The sequence below is a fragment of the Sorex araneus genome, chromosome 4 (genome assembly GCF_027595985.1).
Source record: "Sorex araneus isolate mSorAra2 chromosome 4, mSorAra2.pri, whole genome shotgun sequence".
In the NCBI taxonomy this organism is placed as follows: Eukaryota; Metazoa; Chordata; class Mammalia; order Eulipotyphla; family Soricidae; genus Sorex; species Sorex araneus.
In genome coordinates this window covers 117,832,483-117,852,131 of record NC_073305.1, presented here as the reverse complement: position 1 = coordinate 117,852,131, position 19,649 = coordinate 117,832,483, and positions in this window count along the sequence as shown.

Sequence of the window (19,649 nt, the reverse complement as noted above, 5' to 3'; positions counted from 1 at the left end):
TGAATCCAGTATCCCTCCCACCCGCCAATCCCATTCCCCCCTGTGGCAGGGCATTCACTTTTGTTTTCTCTCTCTCCTTTTGGGTTTTGTGGTCTGTAATAGGGGTATTGAGTGGCCATCATGTTCAATCTATAGTCTACTTTCAGCACGCATCTCCTCTCCCGAGCAGGTCCTCCAACCAGAGCGTACTTTATGTTCCTTTCTCTATCTGAGCTGCCTTTTTCCCCAGCATGTGAGGCCAGCTTCCAAGCCACGGAGCCAACCTCCTGGTACTTATTTCTACTATTCTTGGGTGTTAGTCTCCTACTCTGTTATTTTATATTCCACAGATGAGTGCAATTTTTCTATATCTGTCCCTCTCTTCCTGATTCATTTCACTTAGCATGATATTCCCCATGTCTATCCATTTATAAGCAAACTTCTTGAGTTCACCTCTCTTAACAGCTGCATAGTATTCCATTGTGTAGATGTACCAAAGTTTCTTTAACCAGTCATCTGTTCTCGGGCACTAGGATTTTTTCCAGGTTCTGGCTATTGTAAATAGTGTTGCGATGAACACATAAGTGCAAATGTCCTTTTGACTATACTTTTTTGCTTCTATGGGCTATATTCCCAGAAGTGGTATTGCTGGGTAAAATGAGAACTCAATTTCTAATTTTTTGAGAAGCGTCCATATTGTTTTCCAGAAGGGCTTAACCAGTCAGCATTCTCACCAACAGTGTAGAAGGATCCCTTTCTCCCCACATCCCCTCCAACATCTGTTGGTTTTGTTCTTTTGGATGTGTGCCATTCTCTGTGATGGAAAGTTTTGTACTTAGAAAATGATTTATAAAGGTTTGCCATCACTATTCAAATTAATCACTTAATTTTGTCTTGGTTGCAAACTTATGAGATACAAATTAAAATTATTTATATTTTTACTACTAAAGTAGGACTGGAGTGATAGCACAGCTGTAGGGCATTTGCCTTGCAAGTGGCCAACCCAGGTTCAATCCTCTGTCCCTCTTGGAGAGCCCAGCAAGCTACTGAGTGTATCCCGCCCACATATCAAAGCCTGGCAAGCTACCCATGGCGCATTCGATATGGCAAAAACAATAACAACAAGTCTCATAATGGATCCGTTACTGATGCCCACTCAAGTAAATTGATGAACGACATGAGGACAGTACTACACACAGTGCTACAGTGCTACTACTAAAGTAATTACTGGAAGTCTAAATGACTTATTCAAGGACACATAGATAAGAAAGAGAGCCAGGTTCTCACAGAGAATCCTGTTGAATTATTCTCCAAAGATATCACATTACTACATGTGATTACTTAGTGTTTCCTAATTTGTTATGTTTGACCATATGTAGTATTCTGAATTTTAAAAAAAAATTAATTTTTTTTATTGAATCACCATGAGAAAAGTTACAAAGCTTTCCCGTTTAAGTCTCAGTCATACAATGATTGAACACCCATCCCTTCACCAGTGCACATGTTCCACCAACAAGAATCCCAGCATACCTCCCATCCCCTTCCCCTGGCTGTGGTTGATGATTTTCACGTTACTTTCTCCTTTTTTGATTGCATTCAATATTTCAACAGAAAACTCACAATTATTATTTGGAATTTTCCTCCAATAATTAGATCTGCCGAAAAGACATCATTTGATAATTTGTTTTCCATTGCTGAGAATTAAGAGTATATGAGGTCTTGCATTTGGTCACTGTCATGGCTGCTGCCACTGATGAAAAGAAAGACCAAGAGAGAAAAAGCTTTCTCCTACCGGGGTGGCATGGAGCCACAGTGTACACGAACGGCTCCACCATTCCTGAACACCCACTAACTACTTTTGGAACCCAGCAGCTTCTTGCAGAAATACCTCTAGACTGTGAACTAAGCTATTCTGAATATTTTATTCTAGTTTACTACATAAATTTTCTAAAACTAGCTTTTAAACTTTATACCTAGAAAAATTTTGAGAGTTAAAATTTTTTATTTGTGATCATTGGTTCTTGCACTTACATTCTGATATCCATGTTTTGCTTTCCTGAGATAAATTTTCAGCTATTGTGTTGTGTTTTTTGAAATGGGGTCCATCTGTCCTTTAATGGATGCTGATTAGAATTCCATGAATGAGTCTGTTATCCTGAGAGTCACCTTGCACCTGTAAAGAGATCTGTGGTTACTGAGACCCATTTTATTTCTTCCCAGGCAAAACTTTGCCAGCTTTCTGGGGGAGCAGACTGTGGTTATGTGGGTGACAGAACATTACATGTAAGTAATGAATCCTGTGTTCATGCTTGCCTCATAAAATCCTCATAAGTTTCTCTGCTGTCTATTTCTCTTTTCCCATCTACTGATTCTTAATGGATTGTGCATTAAAGGTTTAGAAGATGGAGCTTCAGAAATGAACATGAGGGGATGGAGAGAGAGTACAGTGGGTAGAGCACTTTTCTTGCACAGGACTAATCTGGGTTCAATCCCAGGCACCTCTATATACATCAAAGTACTGCCTGGAGTAATTCCTGAGTGAGAGCCAGGAGTAAACTCTGAGCAATGTGGGGCCAGGTATGACCCCAAAATAAAACAAACAAAAATAAAAAAGAAACCGGGTTTCTGATAGATAGATACAAGGAAATATATTTATTAAGTAAAATCTAGTGGGGTTTTTGTAAGAAAGAAGTAGTTTCACATTTTAAATCAGAAAAAGAAGGAATTAAAGGAGCATCTTGTTTACCACTGCAAGGGAATAGAAAGGCTAATGGATGGGATAAGTAGGGGGTTTACAAAAACCCTATGGTGAACAGTATTGTAACATAAAGCTGCCCATGGCACATAAACTCTCCATGGTGTTTTTGATGTGCCAAAAAAAGTAACAAGAAGTCTCACAATGGAGACATTACTGGTGCCCGCTCAAGCAAATTGATGAACAATGGGACAACAGTCCTACAGTGCTATTGCAGCAAAATTGTAAACCATGGTGTCTAAAATTAAATATAAAAAGTAAAACGTCATCTTGTGTTATTTACCACAACCAATGCAGACTCTCCTGATTATAGTGTTTCACAGGCTCTGTGTTAGTGATTTTTTTCTTTCACGATTCTTACATTTTATTATTTGTCTTAATTATTCCATAACATTGGCCTACAGCACTATATATGTTATATAGACATGCAGGTTTGCATGTATCCAAATGCATTTATCACTTTGTGCCCACCACCAAAATACCAATAACTCTCTGCAACAAGAGTATTGACTGTGTTGACTGTGCAGAGTTTATAATTCAGCGATTCTTAGATTTCCTCTTTTTTTTTTTTTTTTTTTTGCTTTTTGGGTGACACCCGGCAATGCACAGAGGTTACTCCTGACTTTGCACTCAGGAATTGCTCCTGGAGGTGCTCAAGGGACCATATGGGATGATGGGAATTGAACCCGGGTTGGCTGCCAGCAAGGCAAACACCCTACCTGCTGAGCTATCGCTCCAGCCCCAGATTTCCTCTTTAGAATTGTAATTCATGAAACACACGCGCGTACACACACGCACACACACACACACACACACACACACACACACATTGCCCTGTACTCACTGGGCACTCAGCCTCCAAATGTACTTGTGGACTGTGATTAACAAAATAGTGATCCTTTGAAGATGTTTAGACCCTAATTTGGGAAAAGTGTGAATATGTTACATAATGTGACCAAAGGAAATTTGTAGATAGAATTTTGTTAAGGAACTTGAGATAGAAAGATTCTTCAGGTTGGTCTCATATAATACAAAGAACATTAAAATTGGAGGACTTTTCCTATCTGCTGTCAGAGACGAAACACAAAAGAAGTAGGACAAGAAGGAGGCTTTGAATTTGAAGGAAGGGAGTCATGACCCAAAGAATGTGAGTGACCTGAAGAAGCTGGTAAAGGCAACAAAATAGATCCTCCCCTAGAGTTTAGAAAGAAATGCAGCCTTGCTGACACCTTGATTTATTCCACTGAGATACTTGTCAGACTTCTAACATACTAAACTGTAAGATAATACTTTTGTGTTGCTTTAAGTTATCAGGTTTGTGACCATTTATTTTGCAGCAATAGGTCTTTGATCATCTTGGAAAAGTTTTCTGTATTATGTTTTTTTCATTGTTTTCATTTCATAAATTCTATTGCTTCTTGCTAAAATTCCTAGTACACACATATTGATTCATGGAGATACATTCTATTATCTTTTTCTCATTCCATTCCATTATTTTTATTTATCTGTATAATAATATGTTAATTTGATTTTAATAATATTAAAATATTCCCTTAAGATAATTAATCAATTATTTTGTTCATAGCTAATAGTTACATTAAATATGCATACCATTAAATCATGATATCAATATAATTTTTGTTGCTTGCATATTGAACTTTAGTATCACTTTAAATCTCTGCATGCTCTAAAAAATCAGTCTCTGATATTATCTAATGATTGTGATCCAATAGGCAATATATGTTTTCAATAATAAAACTGGTGCCCATCCTTTGAGCTGCTAAATTTTTAATCTGCTTTGTTATTTTTCTCTGCTTGTTAATCTTTATGGATACGGATATAATTATTATTTTTGTTATAAATTAAAATAATGAGAAGAAAATACTCAAGATATAGTATAATGCTTCCTGGCCTGAATAATAACCCTGGATTCCCAGTCTTTGTGTGGATTTTGTAAGTAGTAGGAGGTTTCTGATTGGATATAAAGCTCCTCTCTTGAGAAGCAGTTGATTATTTAATTAGTTAACAAGGTGGAGACAGCTAGACATGGAGACCATTTTCAGTAACAATTTGTCAGTTGCTAACCAGGGTCTTGCTTAATCTCACCCCTTAAAACTCATATAAAGTTCACACATTTTAGTTCTGAAAATCTTAAGGAGCATTTGATGGAGGGTAGTCACTGCTAATATTGGATCTGTAAAGAGTAGAGGGAAAATACTTTAAGTGGAGGGAATAGAATTTTTTACAGTACGAAGCAGGCAGACAAGCTATTGTAAGAGCAATACAAACCCTTTGTTTGACTACTTTAAGATTTCTTATCATATCTTGGCACCTTGACGCACTCTTTAGAAGTTATAGGTTTCCTGAATTTCAGATGTATTAGTTATAATAATCATTGTTGCTAAAGATCAAATAATATTGGGTTAAAGATATAGCATAGTGTGTATGGTGATTTGATTTTTTTATATTTGCCAAATAATATTCGGGTAAAAGAGATAGCATAGTGTGTATAGTGTGCCTTGCGTGATTTGAGTCAACATGGAATTTGGTCCCCAGAACCACATATAGTCCCCCATATCCCATCAGAAGTGGTCCCTGAACATAGAGTCAGGAGTAAACCCTGAGTATTGCTGAGTGTGGCACATAAATGAACAGCCAACAACAAAAAGAAATAATACCAGCTATAAAGATAGCATTTAGAAAATTTTCTTATTTCTCATAATCAAATTTTATCATTAGGGGCAAAGGGACATAAAATAGACCCAACTATTCTAGGGGGACATATGATAAAATCTCTAGTGGCTATCTAAAATTGTAACTAGTAACAAAATGTATATACTAATACTTATATACTAAAGAAATTAAGGTTTCTTTCAATACACGCATACCTATGACAAACTTTACAATAAGATATAGTTATAGAATTAAACAATTCAAACAATGATTATAAAAGAAGTTATGTACATACAGGATTTCTATGAAAATGTTTTATGTAATATTTTCAACCCAATGAAACAGATAAGAGGGTTGACTGTACCTGAATGGAAGACAAATCACATTTAGTAAATAGTACTAAATAGTTAGTAACTATTTACTAAATAGTTAGTAAATAGTACTGCAGTAAATACTTTTATGAACATTTCTCTTTCTTCCTTGTTTGATTCTTTAAAGAGAACCTATAAAATAAATTTCATAAAGTACATATTACAGAGAAGCGAGCTGAATCTTAGATTAAGAGTTGTTCAAGAAAACATAGCTATCAATTTGCCATCATGATTATATCTTAAATAAAATTCATCATTTCCAAATTCAATTCTTACACTCAAGTGAAAATATATTTCATGGTTAACAGCTGCAGATAACATGTGATATCTATGTGGAAGAGAGACTATGACTTAACTGACCCATCAAGGGGCCTAATGTTAGGATTTTGGGTTCCAAAATATTCACTATAATGTGTAATGTGAGGTTACTTGTATCAGAGAAGTAATGTGATTGATCAAGAATCTTTTGAATTTTTTCATGTAAATTACACACCTGTGATTTTTCACAGTGTAATTGATTCTGTATGCAGTTCTCTTTCACACTAAATATCACATTTCCTTAATGTGGTCAGTTCCTACAAATTCAAATCACTGGAATTCAAACAGCATTACATTTATTTCATCTAAATAATTTATCTTAAAAAAATGGATGTGAATAGAGTGGTTTAGAAATAGAAAGCATTGGATACACAGAATATGCACTTGGCTTCAGGAGTAAGAAGTAAATTGCACAATAAATCAATTTTTATGGATGCTATTGACTTGCAACATTTGCTGCTCTTAAAAATTAATAGCAGAAATAATGAACATTCAAAAAACTCTCCCCACCATCAGTTTGATTAATTCCCTGATATGAAGTACAGATGACAGATACAATACTTGAAACTGATTTTTCTGCAGTCCAACCAGAAGAATTCGGATTCAGACCGCAGTGGGAAATATTGTCTCTTAATTTTATTTAGTTAATTTGTGCAAAAGATCTTCTTGCATAGAAATGCCCTATTCAATAAAATGAAAGTTTAATTATTTGTATAAATATTATTATAAATGCACAATAGTGTCTCTACAGTCCAAGTGTCATAATTTTATATTAATATTGCATTACAGTAAAACTGGTAATAAAATACTGCTCTGAAGAAATTGTGCACGGGATTTTTAACATGGTGCTCAGCCAGTAGACAAGTTTATTAAGTTACTAAATTATGTAGTGGAGAAAAGGAGTTTCAAAAACTCTACCCCTGGAAACCAGGAAAAAATATCTGAGACAATGAATGAAATGGTTATAAAAAGTAAGAGGCCAAATTGCTATTATTTGAAGTCATAGGAAATTCATAAGTGGCAGGTGTTTTCCACAAACCATATACATTCATCCAAATTTGTTCTCCTAAACTCATTCAAGTCCATTAAACAAGTTATAAAGCAAAAGATACATAAGAGAGCATCAAGCTCAGTTACATCTATGGGGATATAAATCCTCAGAGGGCCCTCGTGAAGAATCTTAAAAAATCTCATAGGCAGAGGGAAATGACAAAGGAGTATGTAGTTCTCATTTGGATCTTATCAAAAGGGCACTTGTCATTCATCTCCTATTATATAAACTTGAATGACTGGCATACCACTTTTTAAACCCCTGAACTTACACTGAAGTTGTTATTTTATAATGGAAAACATTCTTAGAGCATTCAGGTGAATGTGTATTTTATTAAAGTTAGGTTAGGATGTCATTTGGTCCTTGTGCGTGAAAAGCACAGCAAAAGAAAAGCCTGATTGTCAGAGTCAGTTTAGCCCTAGTTTGCTCTTCATATCTCTTTCGATGTGAGTATAAACTGTATCGCTGTAACAGTGTCATCACGTTGCTCATTGATTTGCTCGAGCGGGCACCAGTAACATCTCCATTGTGAGACTTGTTGTTACTGTTTTTGGCATATTGAATACATAAACCATGGGTAGCTTGCCAGGCTCCACCGTGCAGGCAAAATACTCTCGGTAACTTGCTGGGCTCTCTGAGAGGGATAGAGGAATCAAACCCAGATCGGCCTCACACAAGGCAAACGCCCTACCCTCTGTGCTAATTTCTCAGAGATTCTTTATGCTTAAAGAACTAATATAAAAAAAAGGTAAGGCATTTCTCTAGTCCAAAATATTTAGCAAAAGATATGAATGAAAGTATACACAATAAATATTAGTTAGGACAGTGTTTTGCTTTTATTTGTGTTGTATCTATAGACAGACCATCCCTTTTAGAGTTGGTAGGCAAAAGAAGCTAAAACTCGGGAATACACCAAAAAGAGTATTAACATTGAGAGTCTGGAAAAGCCTATACTATTAAACAGACCCAGAAGAGAGGGAAGTTGCAGATCTAACCTGGCTTAGCTTCAATACTCTTAGCTCCTTTAGAGACTTGAATTCATGGAAACCTACAATAACCTTTTCTCTCTCTGTTGCCTAAGCTTATATCCTGTACAGGCTCTAGTTGTCTAAATAGTTGCAGGAATGTTAGTACATAAAGTTATGTACTACACAAATTACATCCTGCAGCCTACAATTTTGCTATAAGATGTACACAGCAAGCCAAGTGAAAACAATCACCTGACTTACACACAGTAGGTAATGCAAAAATCTTAACACCAGGAAGCAGAAACATTTTCCACAAATGATACAGCAAACAAACAAACAAACAAAAAACAGGGGAAAGTTCAAGTGCAACAGAACTGAGTGGCCCGCTTGAACAAGTTTTAAAAAGCAGTTATAACAATGTTAAGTGAAATTCAAAAAATGATAAAAAATAAAAACCAATGAGATGTAATACATCGAAACGAAGGCAAAAGAAATAGCAGACCAGCTAAGGTGCTATCTTTGATTGCAGCTGAACTGAATTTGATTGCAAGCACTGCATAGGTTCCTTTGAGCACCACCAGCAGAGATTGCTGAGCACAGAGCAAGGAGTAAGCCCTGAGCACTTGCTGGATGTGGGCCCCCCAAAAAAACCCAAAAATTCAATTTATTAAAAAGCTTCAAACAAATCTGGGGAGATAGCTGAAATGGTTGAGCACATGTGCTATGTTACGAGGAGGAGCCTAGTTCAATCCCCATGGCCCCCCAAGCCGCACATGATATCTCAAGCACTGCTGGGAGAGAACCATGAGTATTAAATTGGAGTAGCCCCTTGGCACCATCAGATATAACTCAAAAAAAAAAAAAAACTTAGAGAAGACCTCATGGAGCCAGAGAGATAGTACAGAAGGGTAGGGCTTTTTCCTTGCACATGAATAATACAGGTTTGATCCCCCAGCATCCCAGAAGGTCCCACAAGTACTGCAAGGAGTTAATTCCTGAATGAAGTGCCAGGAGTAATCCCTATGCATCGCTAATTGTCACTCCAAACCAAAATATTAGAATGAAACAAAAAAGCATCAAACAGTAAGCTTCAAACAAATAAATAAGCTTCAAACTTAAAAAAAATAGACAGTCAGCCTAACGAACACATGAGAGGACTGAATATCTGACTTAATGAGAATGTGTGTCATATGTTAGGTCATGGGTTAAATCCCTGATCCTGCCCTGCTCCCCCATCAAAAACTAATAGCAAATAACACAATAGGGGATCTTAACAGTATAACTAAGAAGCAGTTGACACAGTCAGGTAATTTAAATTGTATGGTAGGAACACTGTAGCACTGTCATCCCATTGTTCATCAATTTGCTTGAGTGGGCACCAGTAATGTCTCCAATGTGAGACTTGTTGTTACTGTTTTTGGCATACCAAATATGCCATGGGTAGCTTGCCAGGGTCTGCCTTGTGGGTGGGTTGCTCTCAGTAGATTGCTGGGCTCTCCGAGAGGGACACATATTTACATTTATGTACATGTATGTAAATATAAAAACCTAGAGTATATTCCAACCCTAAGAAGGGAGGCTAATGGGCAGCAAACCATACTAGTCACCTTGTAGCCTCTTTAGGCCTTTAAACAGATCTGAATCTTTTTTACCATCTGGTGACTACTAGATTGATGGGACTTTGCTAATTCCAAATACAATACTTTTTTTTTTTTTGCTTTTTGGGTCACACCCGGCAATGCACAGGGGTTACTCCTGGCTCTGCACTCAGGAATCACCTCTGGCGGTGCTCGGGGGACCATGTGGGATGCTGGGAATCGAACCCGGGTCAGCCGCATGCAACGCAAATGCCTAACCACTGTGCTATCTCTCCAGCCCCAATATTTATTTTTTGGTCTGGGTGGGATCCAGGAACGTGACCAACCTTGTGAGTAATCACAGGTAAATGGAACGGCCTGTTGGGATGTGGGGAGCTTGGGGAGCTGACCCTTATTCCCAACACTGTCAGACATTTGATTCAAGGGGCTCCTTCCATCCTTTCAAACGTCTTTCTACACGCAGTAAAGTTCATTTAAACTGTTTCCAGTAGGAGACTAAGAGAGAGAACTGCAGGTAGGACACTTGTATCAGCTTTAACAGGGTCCCAGAGCAACACCAGAATTAATCTATGAGTATTAATCTATAAGTTTAAAAGTTAAAAAACAAACCCTTCATTTCAATCCATTATAGAACCTTGCCAGGGTCATTTTCCTAAGATGAGACTTTCAAATATATTTATCCTGTATTCTTACAAAATGCTAATCAGTGCCTGAATACAAGGGAAGCAGAGATGACTATACCCAAACAGAACAAAAAATAAGGAAAACAATAATTGTAAAATGTGAAAACAACATAAAACTATTATTATTACATCAAAAAAAGGATATCTTACCATGTTCCAGGGAGGGAGATAGAGAGAGAGAAAGAGACAGACAGAGACAGAGACAGAAATACATAAACAGAGAAAGAGTGACAGAGAGAGAGAATGGGGGAGAAACTATTTGAAGACATAATGGCTAAAAATGTCCCTAACTTGGAAGGAGAATTAGACATCCAAATACAAGAGATTCAAGGTGTCCCAGACAAAGTAAACCTAAATTACAAAGTTAACGTCAAGTGTCAAAATTTGAATATGCATATGAGAACAAAATATTACAAACATATAAGGAAAAAAACAAATTATATAAAAGATTATTCTTGGACGATTCCCTAAGAATCATATAAAACAGAAGCAAATGAGCTGAGATACTCAAAATTCCAAAGAAAAAAAAATTTCAACTAAGAATATTCTATCATGCCAGACTAGAATTTAAGGTAGAATAAACATCATAGATTTTTAGAGATAAACAAAAATAAAATGATTCACCATCAAAACAGTCTTGCAAGAAATATTAAAGCGCATTTTTTGAAATGAACATTTGACTTTGAAATAGTAATATTTCAAATTACACATTGCGAGACTAAGGGGAGAGATCAAAGTTCTAGAGTATTACGATCAATCTATCTAATACACCACTAATACACTACTAGTATAGATATTTACAAATAAACTCCAGACAATCTTGTACACTTATAAAAACATAGGAAACTGGAGAAATTAACTAAACATATATATATATATATATATATATATATATATATATATATATATATATATATATATCTTTTGCTTTCTGTTAGCAAAAGAGATGCAGCAACAGGAAGGAGCTGGCACAGATGCGGCAGCATGATGCCAACTTCACGGCACTAGCGGCCATTGGGCCGAGGAAGAAGAAGAAAGTGGACTCCCCGGGACCGGGGTCAGGAGCAGAGGTAAGAGGGCAGCAGCTCCCCCTCCCCTCCCGTGCTGGCAAACAGGTGCCAGGAGCCAGCTCTCCTGCCCAGCCAATGCGCCTCACACGTGCGTGTTTAAACTTTGAGCCCCAATCAACTTGTTTGAGGCCATCACATAAGCCAAAAGTTCTGTGTCACCGTCGAATGCGGTGCTGTTGGGACCGCTCAGGAGAGGATTTGGGAAGATTGCAGTGTCAGTGTGGGCACACGGGCCTGGCTGGCTGGGCCCCCTGGAGAAGGATACACACGCGCACAGAAGAACTGTTGCCCTGTTTATCGAAACTGGGGGCAGATGGGGTGTGTTCAGGGCACAGTGGAGGTTCAGCCTGAAAGCATCGTGCTTTCCCACCCGTGTTTCTTCTGCCTGCTCACTTCCTTGCCCCGTCTGTGCCGACCCCCAGCTCCCAGCATCATAGCGTCTGCCAGGAGGCCATGGCGCTCTCCTCTTCCTGAGCCCGGCATGCGGGCAGGTGCTTGTCTTTGCTTTCAAGGCTTTGCCTTTAGAATTTAATTTCTCCAAAGGGCTTGATTTGGGCTGGAGCAATAGCACAGCGGGTAGGGCATTCTCCTTGCACATGGCGCACCTGAGTTTGATTCCTCCGCCACTCTCAGAGAGCCCGGCAAGCTACCAAGAGTATCCCACCCACACGGCAGAGCCTGGAAAGCTAACCTGGAGTATTCCATATGCCAAAAACAGTAACAACAAGTCTCACAATGGAGACATTACTGGTGCCTGCTTGAGCAAATCAATCAGCAACGGGATGACAGTGATACAGTTATATATATATATATATATATATATATATATATATATATATATATACATAGAGAGAGAGAGAGAGAGAGAGTTGGATTACAGGACATTGAATTACAGGATGAGAAAGCATGTAAACTTCAAGAGTAATGAAAACTTTTAATCCAAACAAATTAATTAAATGCAACAAAAATTATATTTCAATCATTATCTTAAATGGTAATTATTTGAATTCATCAATTAAAAGGCATGCATGTGAGAGTGGACCAAATAACATAATGCAACTTTTTCTTACAGTAAAAAAAAACACATCTTAATTTTCTAGATAAACAACAGCTTCAAAATTAAAAGTCATAAAACAATCCTAGAGGCAAACAGTGATTAAAAAAAGTAAAAATACCTATAATTATATTAATTTAGTTAAATGACAGCTTTAAAAATATTAGTAAGGGTCAGAGATACAGTGCAGAAGTCTTGCACAAAGCTGACCCTGGTTTAATCATTGGCACTGTATGTCATGCTTTGAGCACTACCAGGAATGATCCTAATAACAGAAGAGGAGAAACCTCTGAGTACAAACAGGTATGGCCAAAAATATAAAAAGAAAGACAAATGTAATGATAGGTAGTTTCTATAAGGTACATTTTATGACAGTTAAGGGTTTAGTACATAAATAATACAAAGTATTGTGTTAACTCACTTCAAACTACATTCAAAATGACAATAATCAAAACTGCCTACTTGTAAAATAAAAATAGATCTATGGATCAATGACCTAGTATAAAAATAAAGATTTGGGGTTGCTAGCTACAGTATATGAAATTAATTAAGACAAATGCTATATGCAATTTCCACAGAGATAGTGCAAATGGTTGGAGCATCTGCTTTGCATGTGGGAGTCAGGGATTTAATCCCAAGCATCATAGTCACCCAGGTATTTCTGGGAGTTGCTTCTTGAGTGCTGGATGTGACCAAAAACAAACAAACAAAATATGTTATCTACACCCCAATGTTTACTGCAGAATTATTTACAATAGCTTAAATATGAAATAAGCAGGTATCTTGCTAAACTATTGGATAAAGAAAATTCTGTGCTATGGAATATTAATAGTATTGTAATCCCATTGTTCATCGATTTGCTCGAGCAGGCACCAGTAATGTCTCCATTGTGAGAATTGTTACTGTTTTTGGCATATCAAATACGCCATGGGTAGCTTGCCAGGCTCTGCCGTGTGGTGGGATACTCTCGGTAGCTTGCAGGGCTCTCCGAGAGGTAGGTATACTGTTACTGTATTTTGGATATGAATATGCCACGGGGAGCTTACCAGGCTCTCCCAACTGGGCAATAGACTCTCGGTAGCTTGTTAGGTTCTCCAAGAGGAAGAACTAGGCTATTACATGCCTCGCGGCCAGAAAATGGGGGATCTGGGTGGAAGAGGCCCAGTTCCAATCTGAACAGTCTTGCAGATCTCGGCCCCAAGTCCCACACATCAGGGTTCCTCCAACAGCTCCCCCATGTGTGAGGCACGTCCAAACATGTGGAGAGTGGCCCTGAGCATGGCTGTGGCTGGGTTCTGGAGGTCCTCAACTGTCGAGGCTCTGCTGGGTCCGGGGGAGAGAGAAACACAACCTGTCCTCTCCAAGGGGCCTCAATGAAAACAGCCAGGTGTGAAGGCAAGAGACTGCATCACTCTCTTCTGGAAGTTTGGTTTTATAGTCTCTGGATGTTGGCCGTTGATGGGGTACACATTGCTGGGGGTAGTCTCTGGGTGTGACTGTCTAGATACTCGAAAATGGGGTATCTGAGTGGAAGAGGCAGAGTCCTGATCCAAGCAGCCTTGGATATCTCGGCCCGGGTCCTGCACACTGGGTTCCTCTGCCGGCTGCACCATGTGTGAGGCTCGTCCAAGCAAATAAAAATAAAAAAATAAAATGCTGCATCTATATGGGTTATATCCCAAGTTTCAAGGTTTTCATATTAATATGCCCACACAACACAAAAATCCAATAATTTTAATTTTTTAATACAATATTTTTTTTCTTTTTTTAACTTTTATTTATTTTGTTCCTCTGCTGGAACCCAGGTGTGCAATCCCATCAACAGTCAACATCCAGAGTCTTAAAAGCAAGCTCTCAGAAGAGAGTGATGCAGAGAGTCTCTTGTCCGCATGCCTGGCTGTTTTCCCCAGGGCCCCTCAGAGGGGATGGGCTCCAGTTTCCGTCCCCACCCCAAGCAGAGCTCCCGGGGGCCGAAGACCACTGGAACCTAGCTGCAGCCATGCTGGAGGCTCCTCTCTACACGTTCGGACAGGCCTCATGCATGAAGGTACAGGCAGAGGAACCCAGGTGTGTGTAATCCCATCAACGGCCAACATCCAGAGACTTAAAAGCAAGCTCTCAGAAGCGATATCTTTAGCCTACTTCTCCCTCTAGGAGAAACTGGCAATCTTCTGAGAGTTTCCTGCCCCCATGGGACAGCCTTGCAAGCTCCCCATGTAGTATTCATATGCAAAATCCAGTAACAAGCTGGATCTCATTCCCCTGACCCTGAAGAGCCCCCAGTGCAACATCCTTAGGAGGGCCAAGTCGAAATAGACTTCTAACATCTCAAGAAAAGGATGAAATGAGATGTTACTGAGCCTGCCCGAGAAATCGGTGATTAACAAGATATTGTGATATTGTGTGATTTACTTTTTTATTAACTAGTGAGTCACCACGAGGGTACAGTAACAGATTTATACATTTTCATCCTTGAGTTTCCCTCATACATTGTTTGAGCACCCCTTCCTCTACCAGTGTCCATTCTCCACGACAGTGAACCCAGTAATAGGGGTATTGAGTGGCCATCATGTTCAATCTATAGTTTACTTTCAGCATGTATCTCCCCTCCCGAGCGGGTCCTCCAACCAGAGCTTACTTGATGTTCCCTTCTCTATCTGAACTGCTTTTTCCCCCAGCATGTGAGTCCAGCTTCCAAGCCATGGAGCCAACCTCCTGGTACTTATTTCTACTATTTTTGGGTGTTAGTCTCCTGCTCCGTTATTTTATATTCCACAGATGAGCGCAATCTTTCTATGTCTGTCTCTCTCTTTCTGACTCATTTCGCTTAGCATAATACTTTTCATATTGATCCACTTATATGCAAAATTCACAATTTCATCTTTTCTAATAGCTGATAGTATTCCATTGTGTAGATGTAACAAGGTTTCTTTAACCAGTCATCTGTTCTCGGGCACTTAGGCTTTTTCCAAGTTCTGGCTATTGTAAACAGTGCTGCAATGAACATATAAGTGCAGATGTCATTTTGACTATACTTTTTTTGCTTCTCCGGGATATATTCCCAGAAGCGGTATTGGTGGGTCAAATGGCAGCTCAATTTCTGATTTTTGGAGCAGCATCTATATTGTTTTCCCGAAGGGCTGAACAAGTCGGCATTCCCACCAACAGTGTAGAAGGGTCCCTTTCTCCCCTCTTTAATAAATGGTGCTGGCACAATTCGGCAACGACATGCAAAAGAATGAGCTTAGACCTCGACCTGACACCATGTGCAAAAGTCAGATCAAAATAGATTAAAGACCTCAACATCAGATCACAATCCATAAGGTACATTGAAGACAAAGTCGGCAAAATCCTCCATGATATTGAAGCCAACAGTATCTTCAAAGATGACACAAAACTGATCAACCAAATGGAAACAGAGATAAACAAATGGGACTATATTAAACTAAGAAGCTTCTGCACTGCAAAAGATACAGTGACCAGGATACAAAGACAATCTGCAGAATGGGAAAGGATATTCACCCAATACCCCTCGATAAGGGGTTGATATCAATGGTATATAAAACACTTTTTTGTTGAACTCTACAAGAAGAAAACATCCAACCCAACCAGAAAATGGGGTGAAGAAATGAGCAGAAACTTTTCCAAAGAAGAGATACGAATGGCCGAAAGGCAAATGAAAAAAATACAATAAAATATTTTAATCTCAGTGAAATTCAATTTTTAACTAAGCTGTTTTGTTTCAGATTAATAGTCAAAATCTCTGGAAATTGTATCTATTAATGGTCATACAAAAGATACACTGTAGCACTATAGCACTGTCCTTCCCTGGATTTGCTGGAGTGGGCACCAGTAAAGTCTCCATTTTGAGACTTGTTGTTACTGTTTTTGGCATATTGAATACGCCACTAGTAGCTTGCCAGGCTCTGCCATGCCATGACAAAAAAAAAAAACAGATATCTCATATAGAAATAAAAGAGAGAGTACCAATTACAGGAAGAACACAAATACTTCTAAAAGTAAAGGCCACTGGTGATGTCTGTGGTGTTGCAATTATGTGCATGAGAAAACATTATTAACAAATAACATTGTAAACCAGCGAATTATAATTTAAAAATATTTTAAAACTATAAAGGCCAAACTTTGTCTTTCAGATATTCACAGTAAGTTTACAACCTGAATAACATCTATGTTAAATGATTTTAAAAATAATTAATACATATTTACTTAAAATTTCCAAATCAATATTTTTGGTATTACATATTGAAAAGCTCATCATATAAAAATAACATTTCATATTTTATGCCTGAACTAGAAATTCTAGGGTAGATAAACTAGGAAACATTAACGAAAATCAAGCTAAAATGCCTGAGGTATCATAGAATATAAAAATACATAATACATTTTAAACTCTTAATATAAAATTCAAAGATTTTTGGAGGATATTAAATACAAATTATTTTTCCCTTCCTTCAGAGAAGTTTAAATAATTTACTGTAGGTTTCCAGAAATCATTTCATCAGTGTTAAAATGGAAATTTGATTTTAATATCCAATTCAAAGTTCTTGCCTTACAACAGAGGTATATCATTAAACTGTAATAGTAATTCTTTAACTTTCCAATTTGCAAGTTCAATCAAATATTCATAATGTCTACTGAATAGAATTAAGAATATCAGAAAAATATGAATACAGGAAAACCTGATAAAATAGAAATATAGGAAATAGGAGTATCAGGAAAAATATGATTAGGAATATCAGAAAAATGTGATAGGTAATATCTTAAGGTTTGATTTAAATATTTTAAGGTTTGCGTTAAATTCACATTTATGTAAAAAAAATTGAAGCATTTATATGAACATGTTAAGGATTTCCAAGTTCATTCCCATGTCTTCTCATTTTCTGAAAGTATACACAGCACTAAGAAAAGTTGTTATTCCCATATGATGGCTCATTATCAAGAAAAGATGCATCCTAAATTCAGCTGAGATAAAAGGCACATAGTGTGGAATCCAGGAGAACCAGGAGTGAGTTTCCAATTGTCTTTCACTAGTCACATGACCAGCTCTCACTTCTTTCAGGAACAATGTGTAGCATGTAAAGCTTCTTGTCAGTGAGGAACACTCATCTAAAGTTTGAAGTTCATAGATTCTATTGAAACTAGTTATGTAGCTACTGAACATTTATATCTGATTTATACAAACTGGTCATGATAATTCAGTTTTCAGGTGCTCCAATGGTCCAAATAATACAACACAGACATGTATAGCATACAAGCAGTTTCTTATCAGGCAGGACATTCCAATGTCTTGAAAATTATTTACCAGGACTAGAACTATCACAGTGGGCCAGTGAATTTGCAGGAACCATCCCAGAAACTTAAATCAGAAGAGTATTAGAGTAGAGCATTTTTCTTTCCTCTTGATTTCCTCTTACAAAAGAGTGATGGATGTAAAGGAACTAAATCTTTCCTCAATGTTTTGAATCTTCTCTCATAACTAAGCTACCAGGATGAGACACAACATTGAATGCAGGACCAGCCTCAATTTTTTTTTCTTTTTTGGGTCACACCCAGCAATGCACAGGGATTACTCGTGGCTCTGCACTCAGGAATTACCCCTGCCGGTGTTTAGGGGACCATATGGGGTGCTGGGAATCGAACCTGAGTTGGCCGCATGCAAGGCAAACGCCCTACCCGCTGTGCTATTGCTCCAGCCCCCAGCCTCAAATTTTAATAGGATACTCTTGCTTGAAAAGTGATTCTCCTTCTCTACCCAAGACTCCCAGGATACTGTGAAATATATAACATCATGCTTCATGAAGGCAAGTAGTAGAAGGGAGCAGTTTGAGATACTTGGGTACATATGAGAAAGTCGGTGCCAAATAATTTGTTAAAACAGACTTTGTATTGCAGTTCATAATGCCTAAAATGAGAGAAAGAGAAAGAGGAGAGATGCATGGCATAGAGGCTGGTTGGAGTGGGGGATGGTTTGGTGTGTTGAGAGGGAAACTGGGGACATTGGTGCTGGGAAATTACACTGGTGGAGAGATGGGTGGTCTTTTTTTAATATAAAAGATAAGAAGAAAAAGAAAAAACTCAGATTTTGAATTTTTATTTTCATCTATTCATCCTCCTTCCTATTTCAAGTTCAATTAAGCAATCTTACTAATAAAGTTTTATTTAGTTAGGATGAATAATGGGCACAGATATATCATGTTGTCACTTTGTGAATGTTACCAAACTTGGAATCTTTGAGAATTAAGAAACTTTAGACGACAAGTGTTGTTGTGGTTTGAATTATAGGCTACAAAACATTATATGTTCTAACCTTCTGGCACATCAGATTGTTTGTTGCTTTATTTGAAATAGGAATGCTACAACAGAATTTACTTAAATTTACTTTATACCTGGACAGTCGGACCCGAATCTACCATGACTTGTCTAATTAGAAGAGAAACCTTGGAAAGAACAAGCATGTAAGAATTCCCTGTATGGATGAAGGCAGACATCAAGGTGAGGCACATATAAGCCAAGGAATGGCAAAGTTTTTATGTATACTCTCAGCAGCTGGGAGAGAGTGATGGAAAGTCCTCAAAAGGAATCAGCCCTGCTAACCTCCTGATGGGAGACTTTTAGGTTTCACAGTGTTAAGACATTTCTGTCACTTAAACCACGCAGTTTGAGGCACTTTGTTACTACAGCCTTATTACACTAACAAAGATGTTCCAGAATTATCCAAGCATACCCTAAATGCATTTATACGTGATCCTGTAAAACAAAAGCAAACTGGTATTTCTCATAGACAGAAGCAAAAATATTATCCAGTAGAGAAGGTGATGTGAGCAGAGATAACTAGAGATTGATGACCACGAAGGAAGGAATGCTGAAAAAGGTGAAGAAACTACTCTCCCCCAGAGCCTCTAGAAGGTTCACAGGACTGATGGCACCTTGATTTCACCCCTGTGATACTGATTTTGCTTTTCAAGCCTCCAGGACAAAGAGCAAATTAATTACTATTGTCTTAAATCACCAAGTTTGTGGTAATTTGTTACAGTCGTCATGGAAATTTAATACATTGTATATTCACTTAGCAAAAATCTGTGAATTCTTATTATGTTTCCTGGATTAG